This window comes from Mastomys coucha, unplaced genomic scaffold (genome assembly GCF_008632895.1).
Source record: "Mastomys coucha isolate ucsf_1 unplaced genomic scaffold, UCSF_Mcou_1 pScaffold14, whole genome shotgun sequence".
Taxonomy (NCBI): Eukaryota; Metazoa; Chordata; class Mammalia; order Rodentia; family Muridae; genus Mastomys; species Mastomys coucha.
The window spans coordinates 31,937,762-31,955,307 of record NW_022196896.1 but is presented as its reverse complement, the minus strand read 5'-3'; the positions used below and the strand labels follow the sequence as shown (position 1 = coordinate 31,955,307).

Here is a 17,546-nt window from a genome sequence, read left to right as displayed (position 1 = left end):
AGAATAAAGCAACGTTCTATTTCATGGTACATAGTTAGAGCCAACATTATTGGTTATCATTAAGTCAAATAAGGCAAGTCCAGGATCTTATTGGAATTTCAATTAAGGTTAACTGACAATACAAGAGATTTGTGACATGGACATGGAAACATTCAATGTTGATATTTTTCAAGAACAGATTTTAGAATGCTAACAAATGCAGGAAGGAGCACAGGAATAATCCAGACCTTCTCAATGTCTAGAAATAGGGCTTAAGTTTTCTTATATTTCAGATGTTTTTCTAAAAAGAATAACACTGTTTTACTTTATATAACCAAGAACATGCTGGTCCATGAGTCAGCCTTTCTTGCTGAAATGTAAACTTGTAAGTCAATGGAGCTGAAACAATAAAAGTGAGCCCTGGAATGCTATTTGAATCCACATGCTCAGTTGCTTTAAGTCCTTTGGTTTCTATGCTGAGTTCTTCAGCATTATGAGGCAATTTGGCCAACCTCTGACAGAAAGCTATGTTCATAAGGAACTGCTTCTTAGGTCCTGGGACTTCAATAGGTATAGATCACTTTTAACACAATGTAACACATGGGACTTTCCTTGAGTTGACTTGAAACATTCCATCCTATAGGGAAACATATTAAAACTCAAAAAACTCATTTACCACTCAGGAAATTCTAAAGGAAGTGCCAAAAATTTACCAGATTCACTGGATTCTTCTCTTCCTAAGGTTAGATTAATAAGACCGCAGAGGAAGATCTCCTCTAGCCTATTGAGTTGTCTGCAAGTCATGCAAGGAGATTCGTGGTTCTAGCCTTTGTAAGTCCTGAGCATGCTGAGGTAGGCTTTCAGTGTAGCACTTGCCTTTGTACCCTCCAGTTTCCTGTAAGAACCCTTAAGCTCTCCTCTTGTAAATAGCACCAATAAACTTATTGGTTTATTGATTTGGGATTTAGTAGTAACATTGTTCACATTTCTATAAACTAAAGGAAATGAAAGCTATATGTAGATAAATTTCTACATGTTGTATTGACCTACATGTAGTTCACTTTTGAAAGATCTATTCCATGAAAAGTGACTTTTAAAAATTATATTGCATTTGTGTGACTTTCTGTGTGTGTGTGTCTCTGTGTGTATTTATGTGTGTAAGTGCATGTGAGGATGTCAGAGGGTAACTTTCTGGAGTTAAGTTTTTTCTTTCATCATGTAGAATTCGGGTCATGAGATGAAGCGAAGCCAGTATCCCTATTTGCTGAGCAGTCTCACCAGCTCCTTTATTGACTTAAACACCAAATCTAAAATAATTACTCCTACAGTAGTATTGTATCTTGAATTAGACCAAAAAATGGACACCATAGGTGTCTAAGTATAGGCACAAATTTATAAAACAGAGTACAGGCATGGTAATTTTGTGTTTATGTCATTAATTATCAATACACAAAAACTATCATTTCTTTATGATACACAGAATGCAAAAGTTTGGCATTGGTAGTTATTGCTTATGGTATATTGAAAGAAAAATCTTAAATAATACAACCAAATATTTTCATGTTTCTTTTGCACATCATTGCATTTCCTTATTTTTTGTCAACCACATGTAACTATTGAGGAGCAAAGGAAAATTCTTCTTGGTAGCTATAGCCTCAGTGGCAACTTCACGCGAAGTGGCAAGGCAGATAGTACTTATCAACTCTCTCCACAACGTTGTGTATGTGTGGTAGAGGTTTACATGGTTTTCTCACTATGTTCTATAATCAGTTTTTTTTTAATTGCATTTTAGTCTTAGTACATTGCTATGTTTTTTATTTAGATGTATAATTTTCTATATTATAAAATGTAGCAACAGAGAATAAAGAAGACTGGTCAATCATAAGCCTTAATGAGAACATTACATTTTTCTTATCCCTGGATGGACTGTCAGGAACACAGTGAAGAGGAGATTCCCTTTGTTTCTTGTCTACTCACAGATCTAGAGAACACCTGGCTACACTGGACAAACTGTTCACATTACAGAGAGTTGAAGCCCATCACCCTGGAATATCAAAATCATCTTACTTTTGTAACAGTTTTTCTAGGTTGTGAAGCTCATGGGTATGTTCTTTGAAATGAATGCTTTAATATCCAGCCAAACTTCTGGGTGCTGATTGGCTATCAAGTTTTATGCAAAAATCTCCATGGGGCTTTTGAGGCAAGGTTATTTGGTTCCTCTTTAAATGAACCTCAGGGCTTCATCCTGCTGGATGACTACTCCTTATCTATGACATGCTCTTGGGTTGTTGTTGCCTAGCAACACTTCCTTATTTCTTCAGCAGTGGATCTTTCCTGCTATTAACAGAACAGCCTGCGACAAATAATTTGGAATTGTTGCAAGTAACAATAGCAAAGAAAAATAAGAAAGAAATGGAATTAAATTAAAAAGTTGTCTTTCATTTTCACTGATGTGAGCCAACAAATAAATGGTAAAATATAGGAGGTATAATGATATCTAATGTCAAGTTATACTCCACAGCAATAGTAACAAAACCAGTATGGTACTAGGAGAAAAACAGAAATGTTTATCAACAGAATAAACTCAAAGAGTCAAGAATAAAATTGCTCATCTATAGCTACTTGATGTTTTTATCAAAGGTGCTAAATACATCAGTTAAAAGACAACCTTTCAACAAACATACAGTAAAAACTAGATATGCATAGGTAGAAAAATGAATCTTGCACCCTATATAAAAACTAATTCAAAATGAATCAAAACCTTCATGTAAGACTTGAAACTCTCTAGAGAAAAACACAGGAAAAGTCATTTCAACTTGTAGAAATAGTTTAAGAACTTTGAGAATAGAAGTACAATAACTCAGGAAATAGTATCAAGAATTGACAAGTTCTTCAGCAAAGGAAAGAATGGAATGAAGATACAGTTCACAGAATTGGAGAAAGTCTTTGGTAACTATGTCTGACAGAGGACTCACACTTAGAATATATGAAGAGAACCTACTATTGCCTAGTCCCTAAACCAGTATAATTTCTAATTACATCCTAATTGCTCTCTCCTTTTCAAATGTTTTATTCCCACCCACACCCTGCAGATGAAGAGCATCACAGAAAGTTATGACTGGTCAAAAGGCAGAGAATGATTGACAATGGAGTACCTAACCTTAGTTGTTACATTTTCAAAATAATCATTACACTGAAGGGCCAAGGAGTATTTGTGGAAGAGGGACTGGAAAGACTGTAAGAGCGAGAGGACCAGGACATCTTATATGAGAGAGTATCTTCTATGAATTACTGAGAAGATGCACCCCTGAAATCTCACTAATAATAGCATTTTAGCAGGAGTGAGATGGAATCTTAAAAAGTTATTTTTATTTATTTAAATGTATTCTTTTGAGAATTTCCTATATGAGTACTATTTTACATCATTCCTCCTGCCTCTCATTCCTCCAAGCCCTACCATTTTCCTCTCATCCTCATTCTGAATTCATATCTTACTCTTTAATCATTATTACCACACACACACACACACACACACACACACGCGTGCACGCACGCACGCACGCACGCACGCACGCACACACACACACACACACACACACACACACATACACACACACATTAACTGCCTATAACTCTTGAAATATAGATGGAGCCTTATAAGATTTACCTCATTTGTGTTTGTATATCAATTGGTGCTGCCATTTTTAGCTCTCATTTAGGCAACCACATTAATGAGATTTGATGGATTCAGAGTCTCTGCCACATTTAGAAGACTCTGTCTCACATATAGATGATATGAAGGTAGAAGTAATATTGTAAGAAAGAAGTAAGTGGGGTTAGCATGAATGGGAGAAAATAAGGGGACAAAAATACATTATATAGTTGAGTAAAAATTTCCTCATGAATCCCATCATGTATACAATGGCTATAGAGTGATAAAATTTTGTAGATCAATTTGAAGGAAAACACATTTTAATAGTAATTACTATTACTAAATTCTGAACTCGGTATGTTGTAGCATGCATACTTTATCACTTATGAGACTCAAAATGTTTATGTATATTAGAAATATATGGTACTTATATATAAATATTTGGTATAAAATAAGAATAAATGAAAACTTACATTAATTAATAAAAACAAGTCTATGAAGATAAAATTCTTACAGGAAAGTAGTGGTAGTAGAATAACAAAAATCATTGCAAATACCATTAAGAACACATTTCTTAAATATTAAAAAAAACCATTATAGCCTTCTAAACATTCATCAGCTGTAAAGCAATCCATATTTTGGATGCTTAAATCTGCCAGCAATAGATACCAGGGTTCTTTTGATTGTCTAGGAACACCATGACCACAAGATCAGATTTTCAAATTAGCTTTAATGGTAGAAATGGTACTGCCAGGCATTTACATTGTAGCACATAGATATGAATGTGAAGAAAAGATTTGTAGGGAAGGGGATTGGGAGTACAAGAGATAGATAGGTTATAAAGGAGATGGATGAATCAGAAGGGTAGAGTTTTCGCATCTGCATTATATTTGTTTGTAAAATTGTCAAGCAAAACATTTAATTAACAACAAAATAAGTAATAAATATATCCTTTAAATTTCTCTTTAAAATGTTTGTATACATATTAAATTTTATCTGAAAATTACTAGAATCATTTGATATTTTGGCCCTATATGTTAGATATTTTATCTATATGTTGGGTGAGCATAGTTTGAATTAAATTTTCTCCTTTTATGCTAGGTCAGAATACCCAACCATCAAGCCTATACTCAGGGAAAGGACAATGACAGTGACTTTACTTCAATTTTTTCTGGGTTTTGTTTCCTTAAGGTGAGTGAAGTAAGTCAAGCATGGCAGCAAGGTCACAACCTTTTAAAGTTTGGTGCACATATGAAAAGCTAGTTTATTTTCCAATTTTGAGTGCTACAGATTTCTTGTGTCATTGTACACTGAAGAAGAGGCAGGGAAACTTGATCTAAATGACCAACTAGTAGATGCCTTAGGCTTTGCAGAAAAGAGGCAAGATCAAGGTATCATAGTGTACATGCCCACAAAAGCAAGACAGGGTCTACAGTTACGTTACGGAAGAACCTCAGCATATGTAAACACATGAGTAGAACACTTAAAAATACAGCTCTATTAGTAAGATGAATGGGGTAACATTTTCATGTTATAAAGATAAACTTAATTGGGTTTCAGAGTTAGTGATCCTGTTCATAAAATTGAGTGTTCATCTGTAGAGCCATGCTGAGCTTGAGGACCATAAAATGCAGGCTGCCATCTGTCCTTACTCTGAAGAAGTGATTTTGATACTTAGCTGTGGCTTTCATAGTAATTCTCTGGAAGATTGTCACAAGTGTAGCTCTTGGGCCTCAGAAGGAAGCTTTTTATTCTATTTGCCTGACAGCCAAATAGACTGTAGTGTGAGAGGGTTTCCCGGTGAATGGGACATCCTCATACCTTATGCCAGAAAGGTAGAGGGCTTAAGTCTGAGATGGCTTTGAAGTTTCTATTAGTGAGAAGTGAGTAGATCCAGTTTTAGAAGTTCAGTTTGAAGCTTCTGAATATGTAATTTTCACTGTGACTTTGGGCAGTAGCCACATGGGCATGCCACCACCAGTGGTCCCATATCCTGCTGTGTATGTGTATGTGTATGTGCATGTGTATGTGTATGGATATGGATACATATGTTTGTATATATATATATATACATATATATATATATACATACATATATGTGTGTGCATGTGTGTATGGATATGCATATATGTGTATGCATATATATAACTACATGTAAATATATACATAACTACACACACATATATATACATATATATATGTATAACTATATATGTGGGTGTAACTAAATAAGTGGAAGAAAAACATTGGGTCTGGAATCAGCTCAGTAGTGATTTGCCTAGCCTAGCATCTGTTCTGTCTCCTAAATTGGCAAAAAAAAAAAAAAAAAAAAAAAAAAAAAAAAAAAAAAAAGGAGAAAAAAAAAGAAAAGAAAAGAAAAGAAAGGAAAGATAGAAAAAAGAAAAGGAAGGAAGGGAAAAAACTAATGATTTTAAATGTGTTAAGAAACTGGTGAAGAAAAAATTCAGGCAGAAAAAAGTGAAAAAGAAAACCACAGAAATGGAAAGTATTGGAATAAGCAGCAATTCATGTACACTGGCGGCATTAAAGACAGCAACAGGAGTAAGCACACGATTCAGGATGAGGTTTTCACAGTCTATATACATCCTGAAGACCTCTTTGTCAAAATGGATGTTTCTGAAAGAATCTTGGGATTTTGAGGAAGGGCATGTACCAAGGTCAGTTGTTAAAACTCATTCAGAAATATGATAATGGGACTGGTAGAGAGTGGATGAGCTAATGGCAATGAAGAGGGTAGAGAAGGGTCATCTCCACTAAGGAGGACACTTAGTGGAGATTAAGGGCAAAAAGATGTTGAGGAGTTGTGAGTGGACATCTGTCAAGCAGGCGATCACACTGAAGCATATAGTAAGGGGGAAGTCAGCTTGGGAGCCTGGGTTTTCAGGAGTAGTCTGGCACCATTAGCAGATAATGACTGCAGAGATACTTATACTGTTCTGAAACACCTCTTCTATCACAAGGTGGAATGCATTACTAACTTACCTAGCTGGTAGCCATACCAGGAGGCAGTAGGTGCATCACTGAGTGTTTCAGAGCATCTCCAAGTCCTGTGGCCTGCCTTACAGGGAGCTCAAGTCTTCTTGAACACCACAACTCCAGTCAGCAGTACTGGCTCTGATCCTGGATACCTTGCATGTGAATCCTGTACCTATTGTTTGCTGGCTGTGAGACAACACACAGACACTCAGCTTCTGTGGGCCTATTTTTTCCTTGTGAGATGATGATAATGGCAAGGTCCATAACACAGGAATTGTGTGATTATATGTAAATGTAGAGTATGTGCACACAGTGGCTGCTCTTAAACAATTGTGTTGTGATTGTGACTGTGAATGTTATATAGCAATTTGAACAGGCTAAAGAATCTGAGAGCTGGTAGAACTTTGTTCTTGTGTGTCTGTGATGGATATAAGACAATGATGGTTTAGTCAATAGACTGAGGGAAGATCCATCATGGAAGCCTGAATAAGTCAAAAGGCAAAGGAATGTGATTGTTGTTGTTGTTCTCTCTTTCCCTTCTTGTTTTAGGGTATCCATCTCTTCCTGCCCTCAGGTGTCTGCTTTTTTTATACTCAGCCTTCATACTCAGTTTGAGTTGTTTTTCTTGATTCTCTGGTTCTATGGATTGCGAACCATGGGTCTTCTCAGCCTCTATAATCATGGAGCCAATTCTGTAACTCTCAACTAACTCTCTAAAGAATTCTTGTTGATTATATTCCTCTGGAGAACACTGAGTAATGTAATCCTCAAGAGTAATTGTCACTCCTTGATGAGCTTACCTCAGTAATCAACGATTATATTTTAGAACATGAAAGTGAGTAAGGAGAATCCCCATTTCCTGATTAATTTAGTCTTTCAGCTTCAGCATCCTCTTTATCAAGTGACTTATATTGGAACCAGAGAATTCCCTGATCCCCTCTTTTGCCATTACAGCTCCAATGGCTACCTTTTCTATATTCCACGCTCTGGTGCTGATTTAATTTCCAGTTATCTAGAAAATTCCGTTGTTGAGTTTGATACCAAAACAATACTCAAAGATCTTATTTTCTGTGTCAGGGATATCAAGTGTGTCATCTTATGTGTTTGGATTTTAATGCAATGTCAGAGATTAATCAGTCCTCTGTGTTTCCTACAGCACAAACCAGGTTCTAGATGGTTGGAAATGGAATGAGAATCAAAACTTTTCTGAACATTGCCAACTGCTAATAGCAGCTCAGCTCTTCCTGAAACAACATTCTCAAACCATTGGAATTCCACTGACTTGATCCTACTTATTTGTCAGAGTTTGATAGGTATAGACGTCAGGGAATGGTCTTGTGTTCATATACTTACAAATCCTTAATAATTTATCATGAATGATTTTTTTCATTCCCTATGTGCTTCACAGTTCCACCATCACAGAATGTAAAGCAATCATCTTTCCTACAAGCATGTTTGCTTTTAAAGTTTATATTTTGGTTAGTACCTCTGTCTAACATACTCACAAAAACAGCCAAGCTTTAAGACATGTTCTCACATCACCATGCAATATTAAAACAACCTTGTCTTAACAATAAACTTTTACTCCTCTTAGTTATAGAAGGTGGGAATTCCAAGTTCATGAGCTGGGAATCTAGTTTTAGGTGTTGGCCTACCTCTGGAACTGTGGATTAGCACAAACTACATTACTACTACTGAGGATGTTATTCTGGTGTTATCATTAGCTGTACAGAATAAAAAAGAAAGCAAAATCTAGTGTATTCCTCTGTAAGGGTCCTAATCTCATTATTTCATTTGATTGTGAGACTTTTCTGGCCTAATTACCTCTAAAGATGCCATTTCCAAATTCTATTATTTTTGGATTCAGTCTGTGATACCTGCTAACCGTTCCTCACCAAATCTTTCCAGTTTAGTCCTTTGCTTCTCCTCATCCATTGCCTTTGTTTCCTTCTCAGGAACTCACCATGACTACTAAATCCCCCCAAATAGCCTGGTTATCATCTCCATTCTGTTCCTTCATTTTCAGTCTTCATCACATGGTGCTGCCAGGGTAATATAAGAGGCCTGTATGTGGTTGCTCTGACCTACTGTACCCATCATTCATTTAGATGAAAAGCTTGGATGTTATCATCCCTATATCTATAGAAACTGATAAAATTCCAAATTCGATACATGGAATCTTCAAACCTACTGAACAATACTTCTGTGCCAGGAGGATAGAGTTATAGGAAAACAATTTGGATTCTGTCCTGGTTAGTTTTATATCAACTTGACACAAGCTAGAGTCATCTGAAAGGAGGAAACCTCAATTGAGAAAATGCCTTTGTATATCCAGCTGTAGGACATTTTCTTAATGATTGATGGGGGCAGGGACCAGCTCATTGTGGCTGGTGCTATATCTGGGCTAGTGTTCCTCACTCATGTAAGCAAGCAGGCTGAACAAGTCTTAGGGAGCAAGCCAGTAAGAAACATCCCACCATGTCTTCTGTATCAGCTTCTGCTTCCAAGTTCCTCCCCTGCTTGAATTCCTGTCTTGATCTTCTTCAGTGATCTACTACAACAAAGAGGTGTGAACCAAATTAGCCCTTTCCCTAACAGCTTGCTTTGGTTATGGTGTTTCATCAGAGTGATAGAAACCCTAAGACTGACTCAATTCTTCTAGAGATATTCACACACTGAGAAATCTTGTAAACAGTGGAGAGTATCACTAGGGCTTTTCTTGAGTATCCTTTCTTTGCTAGTATCTTGACCATGTGTGTCAACTGTATCAATGTTTTACAAAATTCATCTGCTCCAGTGATTCAGAAATGGAAGACAGGACTGGTTCAGCCTTTACAAATGTCATTTCAGCAAAGAACTATGTACTGAGACCACAGACTAGTCTCAGCAGAACAGAGCCTTCTGATGGACAAGGATGTGATCGGCTTTGTGCTAAGAGTACTACTCTGAGTTCCAGTGAAGGGTAAAGGAGGTTTGAGATTTCAAAAACTAGAGAGAACATTCTCTGTATTCTTATTGTACTGTCTGCTGAAGGGGTTTGTTGGAAAAAGGATTCAGAAGTGTGGCAGTGGGGCACATGAATTTTGTCTCACCAAAAGAATGTGTACATAAAGTATCTTCAAGTTGGAATTCCCTAATCCTATGATTATGAACATATCTTAGTGAGTTTTCTATTGCTGTAAGGAGACACTATGACCACAGCAACTCTTATAAAGGAAACATTTAAGTGTGGTCTTCTTTATGGCTTTGGAGATTTAGTCCATGGTCATCACAGCAGGAACTATGGTGACACTCAGATAGTTGTGATGGAGAAGTAGCTGATAGTTCTATATCAGCTTCTGGATCTGAAATCAGCAGAGAGAGAAAAGCACTGGACCTGCCCTGGACTTCAGTAACTCCAAAGTACAACCCTAGTAACACACTTCCTCCAACAATGCTATACCTACTCCAACAAGGCCATACCTTCTAATCACTCTCAACTAGTGACACTCCTTGATATCCAAGTATTCAAATATATGAGTCTGAGAAGGCAATTCCTATTCAGACAACCACATATGTGGATAAAGACCCTGCAGATTTAATGTACTCAGGATAAGGACAATGGAATAAGTTCAAACCCAACACTGAAGAAATTATCAAAGATAGCTGTATAGGGATAGACACAACAGCAGTGCAGCCGTGAATCAGGTATTGTTGGCAAACACCACTGGAAGAGAAGACACCTTCACAATCTCCCCTCTGGTTTCAGAAGGATCATGGCACTGCTAGCACTGACACTCACTGTTTGGCTTGTCACTCACATCCAGAGCCTCACTTCTCAGCACACTCAGTGAGCTTGAGGGATATAACTTAAACATGGGAATTGTCTTTCCTGAAGGCAAGTGAAGGGTGGGGCATGGCCACTCAAATTCAGCTGACTAAACCATGAACAATTTATTAAAAAGGGAGGTTTATTTTGTCTTATGGTTATGGAAGTTAGGAAATAAAATTTTGGATGGCCACATCTTATAAGGAACTCAAGTTGCTTCAACTAATAACAGAATCACAGAAGGGAGCAATTAAATTTTGAAGATATAAACTAGAGGGCATAAACAATTTGATAATAGCCCATATTATTTGAGAGCTACTTATCCCCAGAGTAAGAACATACTTAGGCAAAGTGGTACTAATGTATTTGTGGAGGTTTGGTCTCTGTGACTTTAACACCTCCTGTATGTCGTTACCTCTCCGTGCTGTCCAATTGAGGAGTTTAGCCTTTGTGTGCATTTTCTGGTGACATGCCATATTAAAAATCATAGAGTAGTGAGATTTTGTTTGAATTTCAACAGAGAGCCAGTATTTTCTCATAGGTTTATAACCTGATTTTCTGTATCGGCTCAGTGATGTTGCTGTAATAAGTTTTCACAGCAGAAGGGCTCTAAGGGTACTTACTCTCTTGTCTTTTCTAGCTTCTGATGACTGTCAGTTCCTTGGTATGCAGTGTCTCCTTTCTGTTCCATTTTCATTCTATACTGAAAACTCTGAAATTAGGAGGCATTTATTTTTCTAGCTACTCACATCTCCATTTACTCATTCTGAGAATTTCAAGAGGATGAAGTGGTATTCCTTCTTTCCATGAGAAGCTATACACAAATCCAACAAGGAGTTCAATTGTCTCATAAACCAGTTACGAAAGATTTGTTCAGTGTTGTCTATATGTTTTTCTCATTCCATTGCCATTTTCTGTCCATGATATAAGATGGTTACTGACTGATTAGGCTAATGGATATAGCCAGAGCTGTTCTTAGGAGATCTATGTGGGTTAGGAATAACAACTATAACAACTGGGTCTCATTAGTAGAGATTGTCTAGTTCATCTATGATTCCCATAAGTTTCCCTTGAGAATTCTCTTTGCAAATTTGTGTTTCTTTACCCATGGGATCTGCTTCTATAGATTCAACCAACTTGAGGCTGGAAATACTAATAAAGAACTGTATTAGTGAATGAATGAATGTATTAATGATTATACTATAGGTTGATTTTGCCAAATAGATACATACATATGTGTTATTATCTCTTAAATGCTGTAATTATTACATATTTATGTTGTATCAGGTATTATAAATAATGTAGATAACCAAAACTATACTTAAGGAAATACAAGTAAAATGTCATTTTATAGGGTCATTGGCCATCTGTGGTTTTTGTATCCACAAGGGATTTATGAGTTGAATGGGTGCTAGGAAGTCATCCTATGGGGATATTAAGGAATGAGTGTTGATACTGCATCCAATAGAAGGAAAGAAAAATTATCACTTAGGTCTGCTATAATAAATGATACAACTTGCTGTCTTTAGGAAATTGCCAAGTGTCACTATTCTAAAATTAGGGTAAAAGTAACAGTCAAAAAGATACCACATGTTCTTTGGCTGGTATAGCTTTGTATTTGTCGGTCTTTTTAGCCATCAAGAATGTCATCTGTGTCTTGCTGTTTTGTCCTCTGATGTGCCAACCTCAGGTCAGACAACAGGGATGTATAGAAATACTTATTGCTGTTAAATCCACCTGCACTATAGCAGGTCTATGATGGGCTCCATTCCTGCTGGCCTTTTGTTCAGTTTTCACTGATTCTAAGGGAATTGCTATCCCTACTTTGGATGTTGCTTCTTATTGTGAGTACAACTAAGTTGTAGAACAGGACACACCAAAATTAATTATCTAGGACTAACTGTTTTACTCATTCTCATTGCTAGGTCCACTGCCCTCAGTTCTTTACAAACATTGTTTCACTCTCTTATGGTTATTTCCAAAACATGAGCATATGTGCCTGTGTGCACATGGTATACATGTAAATGCACACACACTTGAATTACTGTGCAAACACACACCGTAAACTCATGCATATGTAGGTGGTATAGAAAATAGACACAGATTGGAAAATGACCTCATACCAAAATTCCACCCTAAATTTTCGTTTATTTCCAATATAAAGAAGCACTGGGATAAGGCAGTGTTGGTAATTGAGGACTATTAACCAACTTTGATAGGAAGGACATGATACCACCTACGTGAGTCCTTTGAATTGTATTAATTACAGAGTCATTACCAGGCACTGGCACAGTGCTTGAAACTTTGCTGTTGACAACACAAATTCAAATGCAGCCTCATCAGATACTCTCCTAGAACCACCTAATTATACCACATGACACAGCAGCCTGTCAGGAAGCTGATCAATGATAAAAAGCTCTAGGATAAGTCGGTGCTGCTAAAAGAATATCCATATTGTCTACCTGCCTGTAAGTGCAATTGCTACTAGAGAGATCAACAAATCAATGATGAAAGCAAGAATTGCTTCAAGCCTTTCATAATGCTCTCAGTGTATTTTCTACTTGCTACATTTATAAGAATAATGGAAAGATAAGCTAATAGAAAAATGGGTAAATGATGACTTTTAAGGATGGCTTAAATAGCTTGGTTTTCTTTTTGAAAGCTTAACTTTAAATATGTGCAAATGTAAATTACTTAGGTTCAAACATAAGCTGACTTTCATAATCAGAATACAGAACCAGTACCAATGCCAAGAATTGAACTCTACCTTTTCGTCATTGATCTCTTATTAAGGGCATCACCCCTTGTACTCCACCCCATGTAGTTATTTCCTAATCCATAAAGTTATTTTGAGATTAGAATTCTTTTTTTGGAAGTATAAATGCAGTCAAAGTAACAATGCAAAATTAATATTCAAGACATTTGAACTCAAAAATCTTCTGTAAACCACGATTTATTATGGAATTGTGAGTTAAGTGGGAGAAATGGAGGGACATGGTGAAAAGGAAATCTGTATAAAGTCATACCAAATTACAGAGATATCGTTTTAAATACATAGGTGTGGGTTTTTGGAAGCCATTTTATTAACATATACAAAATTCTCTTGGTAGGGTATAAACACTTAAAATGAAAAGACTGCTTGATGTTTCCACAAACCATTGGATAAGGGCTATACTTCATTCAACATCCAATATCTTCAGTAACTTTTGATGCTGATGACTAAGTTATAGGCAACCACATGTGAGGCACATGCTCTGCACTGATCTGTCTCCAAACCAACTGAAATGTCTGTAAATATGGACAGAGAGAAGCATCTGGGGACAGAGAGACAAAGTGGAAACACCAACACTGTCTGTCATTTGGAGATGAATGGCATCTGTCCTTCATGGAGCCCTTGAACTCTTATCTTGGGCCTTGAGTGTAGGAGGGAGGCAGGTGGACACTTCACACTGGAGTGAACAAACAGAGAGGGAGGGGGAGGGACTACTGCTTCTTAGAGTCTTAGCTTGAGATTTTGAGAAACAGTGACAAAACTGGAAGCTTCAGAAAAGAATTAAAGTTCCTCATCTATTCTTACTATGCTTCTCATTGCTGTGATAGATCCTTGACAAAAGAGATTTATGAGAAAAGGTGTTCAGAGGTCAAAGTCCATCACCGTGAAGAAGGCATGGCCACAGGAATGGTTCAGCCTTTGGTGCCAACCAGGAAGCAGAATGCTGGTGTTTAGCTGCCCCTCTCCTTCCCTCCTCTTTAGGAGATTCAGGCCTTTTGGATGGGATGGGGTCATCCACATTCAGACTGGGCCTTTCTTTCTCACTTATGTCTTTCTGGAAATACCTTCACCCATGCACCTAAAGCTGTGCATTAATAGGGTTAACAGTTGAAATTAACAGTTGCATAGGCTATATAAAACTACAGAACAGGTGTATAGGAACTGTCAAAAATTAGGTAATATGCATAAAGGAATATCAACTGATCTAACATGGGTGAAATAATGCATAGGCTCATATCCCTTTCACATTTACTAATGATACTCTCCATTGCTCCTTCTGATTTAAGGAATGTTCTTGACAGCTTTTAAAAACCCAGTTCACAACAATATAATTATACAATTGGATGGAAAAATGTAGGTTCATTTTGGTAATTGAATGCTCTTCTGAAGCATTTATAGCTGTCATCTTAATATAGCTCATTTAAGCAGGCTCTAAAAGCAGTGCCAGTTAATGCAGTTCATAAAATCACTGTACACAGCCCATTGAACCCTCTCTCATACAGAAGAAGCAGATCTGCAAATGATGTAGTGGAGGAGCCCCTGTTGTCTGATGGCTCTCTGCATTTTGGGTCTTAGCATCTGTGTAATAAACTTGTCAACCTTCTCTCCTTCACTCTAGCTGGTATTTTATACCCCACAGTGAAGAAACAAAATCAATGAGGCAAGGCACAAGCAGTTTGGTTCAGGGTCCCAATAGCAGCAGGCACTGCCAAGCTCACCATCAATAACACAGCAATTTGTTTTCAAATGGCTTTTGTAGAGATCACGCAGAACCTTTTAAATGCACAGTGGTGTGACTTCAAGTGGAGGATGACAGGTGGCGAGCAGCTGGATGCCAGCATGCTCTTCCTCAAAAGTGTCTTATGAGGGGGTTTGAATCTGAGTGTGGTGTGCCCTTTACAAAGAATGTGGACACAGAGTTTGTTGAAGCATGAAGGTAAAAAGATAGGGCACATCGGGGGTTCATGCCTAAGAGACCACTATTCCACATCTAAAAACTGTGACCTTATCTGTTAAAATGGATCAGTAAGTCACAAATGCCACCCCTCTCATTGTATATTTGCACATAAATAGAATATTCAGAGGAAAATACGTAATTGGACTTGTCAAATAAAAAACCCAGGACCAGGTGTGGAATTCCTCTTCTTAGGTTGTTGATCAGAGATGCTCTGTAGAACCTCCTTCCCAAAGAGTGTAGACTATTGCAATTGTCCTTAGTTACTCACCAGAGCCTGATGGCAAACAATCAAATATAGAGTCAGTTGGCTCTATTAACGATGATATGAAATCCGTATCCCCCAGTTTAGAAAATGGCTTAAGAACACCTCCACACATGGGAATATAAGCTGAAATGAATTTAAAACCAATTTTAAAAACAAGTAGAAAAGCTATTATATTGTCTTGTGTGAACATGAGCATCAGGAAAAACCTTTGAGGCAAATGAACCACAAATTTTACTGTAAATTACTTTTTATGGAAATGCAGTCTTTTAAAAAATATGTGACGGAGTTCAATTAGAGAGGCAGAATCATTCAGATATTTATGACATGTGACATATGTTATGTTAAATATAATTGTAGATTATATGTGACATGTGGATTTTATATGGGCTACACACTATATGATATAACGTACAAGGAATTTGTCACAGAATGTGTGAGACCTAATTAAGTATTATGGATAAGTCTGTCTGCAGTCTGGGCCTTGGCTTTACAGTGACAGTTACTGGGAAGACCAGATGAGAATAGTTAGGGAGGATGCAAATGAAACCCATGAACATCAACTGCAATCCTCCAGAATGGCCTGGATCCTGGGTCAGGCTTCTAGCATGTCTGACTTTAGCATGTGAATGGCCTGAAGAAAAAGATGGTCCTTCTTTTAATACTACATCTAAACTCTTGTGGGTAAATATCTTTTAGGATACCACTAAATAAAGATGTGATAGTACATTCAATAAAAATTAAAGATATTTTTAAGAAAAGGAACAAAAGGCTCATGATGGGAGGAGGCATGTAATGTACATATCTAACAAAAGCCATGTGCAGATTATAAAAGAGTTGATGAGCTTCAAAAACAAGTAGGAAATAACCCTCTAAGAACTACGAAACATTTGAGCAAATGTCCTACAAATGAGAAATCAATAGAAAACAAGTTCATGAAATTATATTGAATGCCTTAATAATGTGGTTGAGAAATATAAATGAGATAGCACTACACATACATGAAAATGGATACAATTAAAAAGACTGATGCTACCAAATGATAGAGATCCCATGGTACAATGGGAACTTTTAGGTAGAACTAGGGATCAATAATGCTACCACCACTTAGAGAAAAAAAATCTGTAGCTTTTTTGAACATTAAATATATATCTATAGTATGAACCACTCTTTTCCTTCTTATGCATTTATTCAAGAAAATTAAAATTTAGGTATGCAAAGGCTTGACTACAGAAACTTATAGTATCCTTATTTGTGATTGCCTCAAACCAGAAATGACCCAAAAGCTCATCAACAATGGGTGGGTAAAATTAATATGTTCATACAAGTGGATAGTTAATCAATACATCAGAATACTAATGCAATAAAACATGGAAAAACTCCCCAAATCATCATGTGGTGTAAAAGAAACAAATACAAAATAGTGTGTGATATATATAATTCTATTTATATTCAATTCAGAAAAATGACATGTTTTTTTTTTTTTGGTTTTGACAATACAGGGTTTTTCTGTGTATCCCTGGCTGTCCTGGAACTGACTCTGTAGACCAGGCTGGCCTTGAACTCAGAAATCTGCCTGTCTCTGCCTCCCAAGTGCTGGGATTAAAGGCATGTGCCACCACTGCCTGGCCCATTTATAGTGATCTTATACAAGTAAATAGTCAGGTTTTATCTTTCCCCCAGGGAATGAGAGGGAAGTATTACAGGGACCCATGAGGACAAGGTTGATTAACTGTTAAGTGTTTGAATTTGGAAAGTGTTTTAATATAGAATATACTTTTTAAAAAGTGAGTGTTGTCTTCAGCAGTGGAGGTTGACCATCTAGTTGTGGTAGGCAACTAAGGGCAAGGTCAATAGCCTGTGTTGTTTTGGGTGCCTCTGGGTTTTTCCTGACCAACAACTTATAGGGAAGTACCCTGCATCCACAATGAAATTTTCATATTTTCACTTAGTTGTGTATATCTTTAGGGAGCAGGGTGTGTACTCATGATGGATACTTACCTTCATACTACTTAGACACAGACAAGCATGCACACACAGAAACATGCACCACACACACACACACACACACACACACACACACACACACACATACACAGAGAGAGAGACAGAGACAGA

At 37.0% G+C, this 17,546-nt stretch overlaps 1 long non-coding RNA gene across 1 annotated transcript in view; it reads left to right on the top strand.

Moving 5' to 3' along the window:
- LOC116089024 overlaps positions 1 to 17,546 on the top strand; it is a 43,001-nt gene that overhangs the window by 15,200 nt on the left and 10,255 nt on the right. The window contains exon 4 of the long non-coding RNA XR_004118110.1: positions 4,733 to 4,822. This is a non-coding gene — a long non-coding RNA (uncharacterized LOC116089024). The remainder of the gene's footprint in view (positions 1 to 4,732; positions 4,823 to 17,546) is intronic.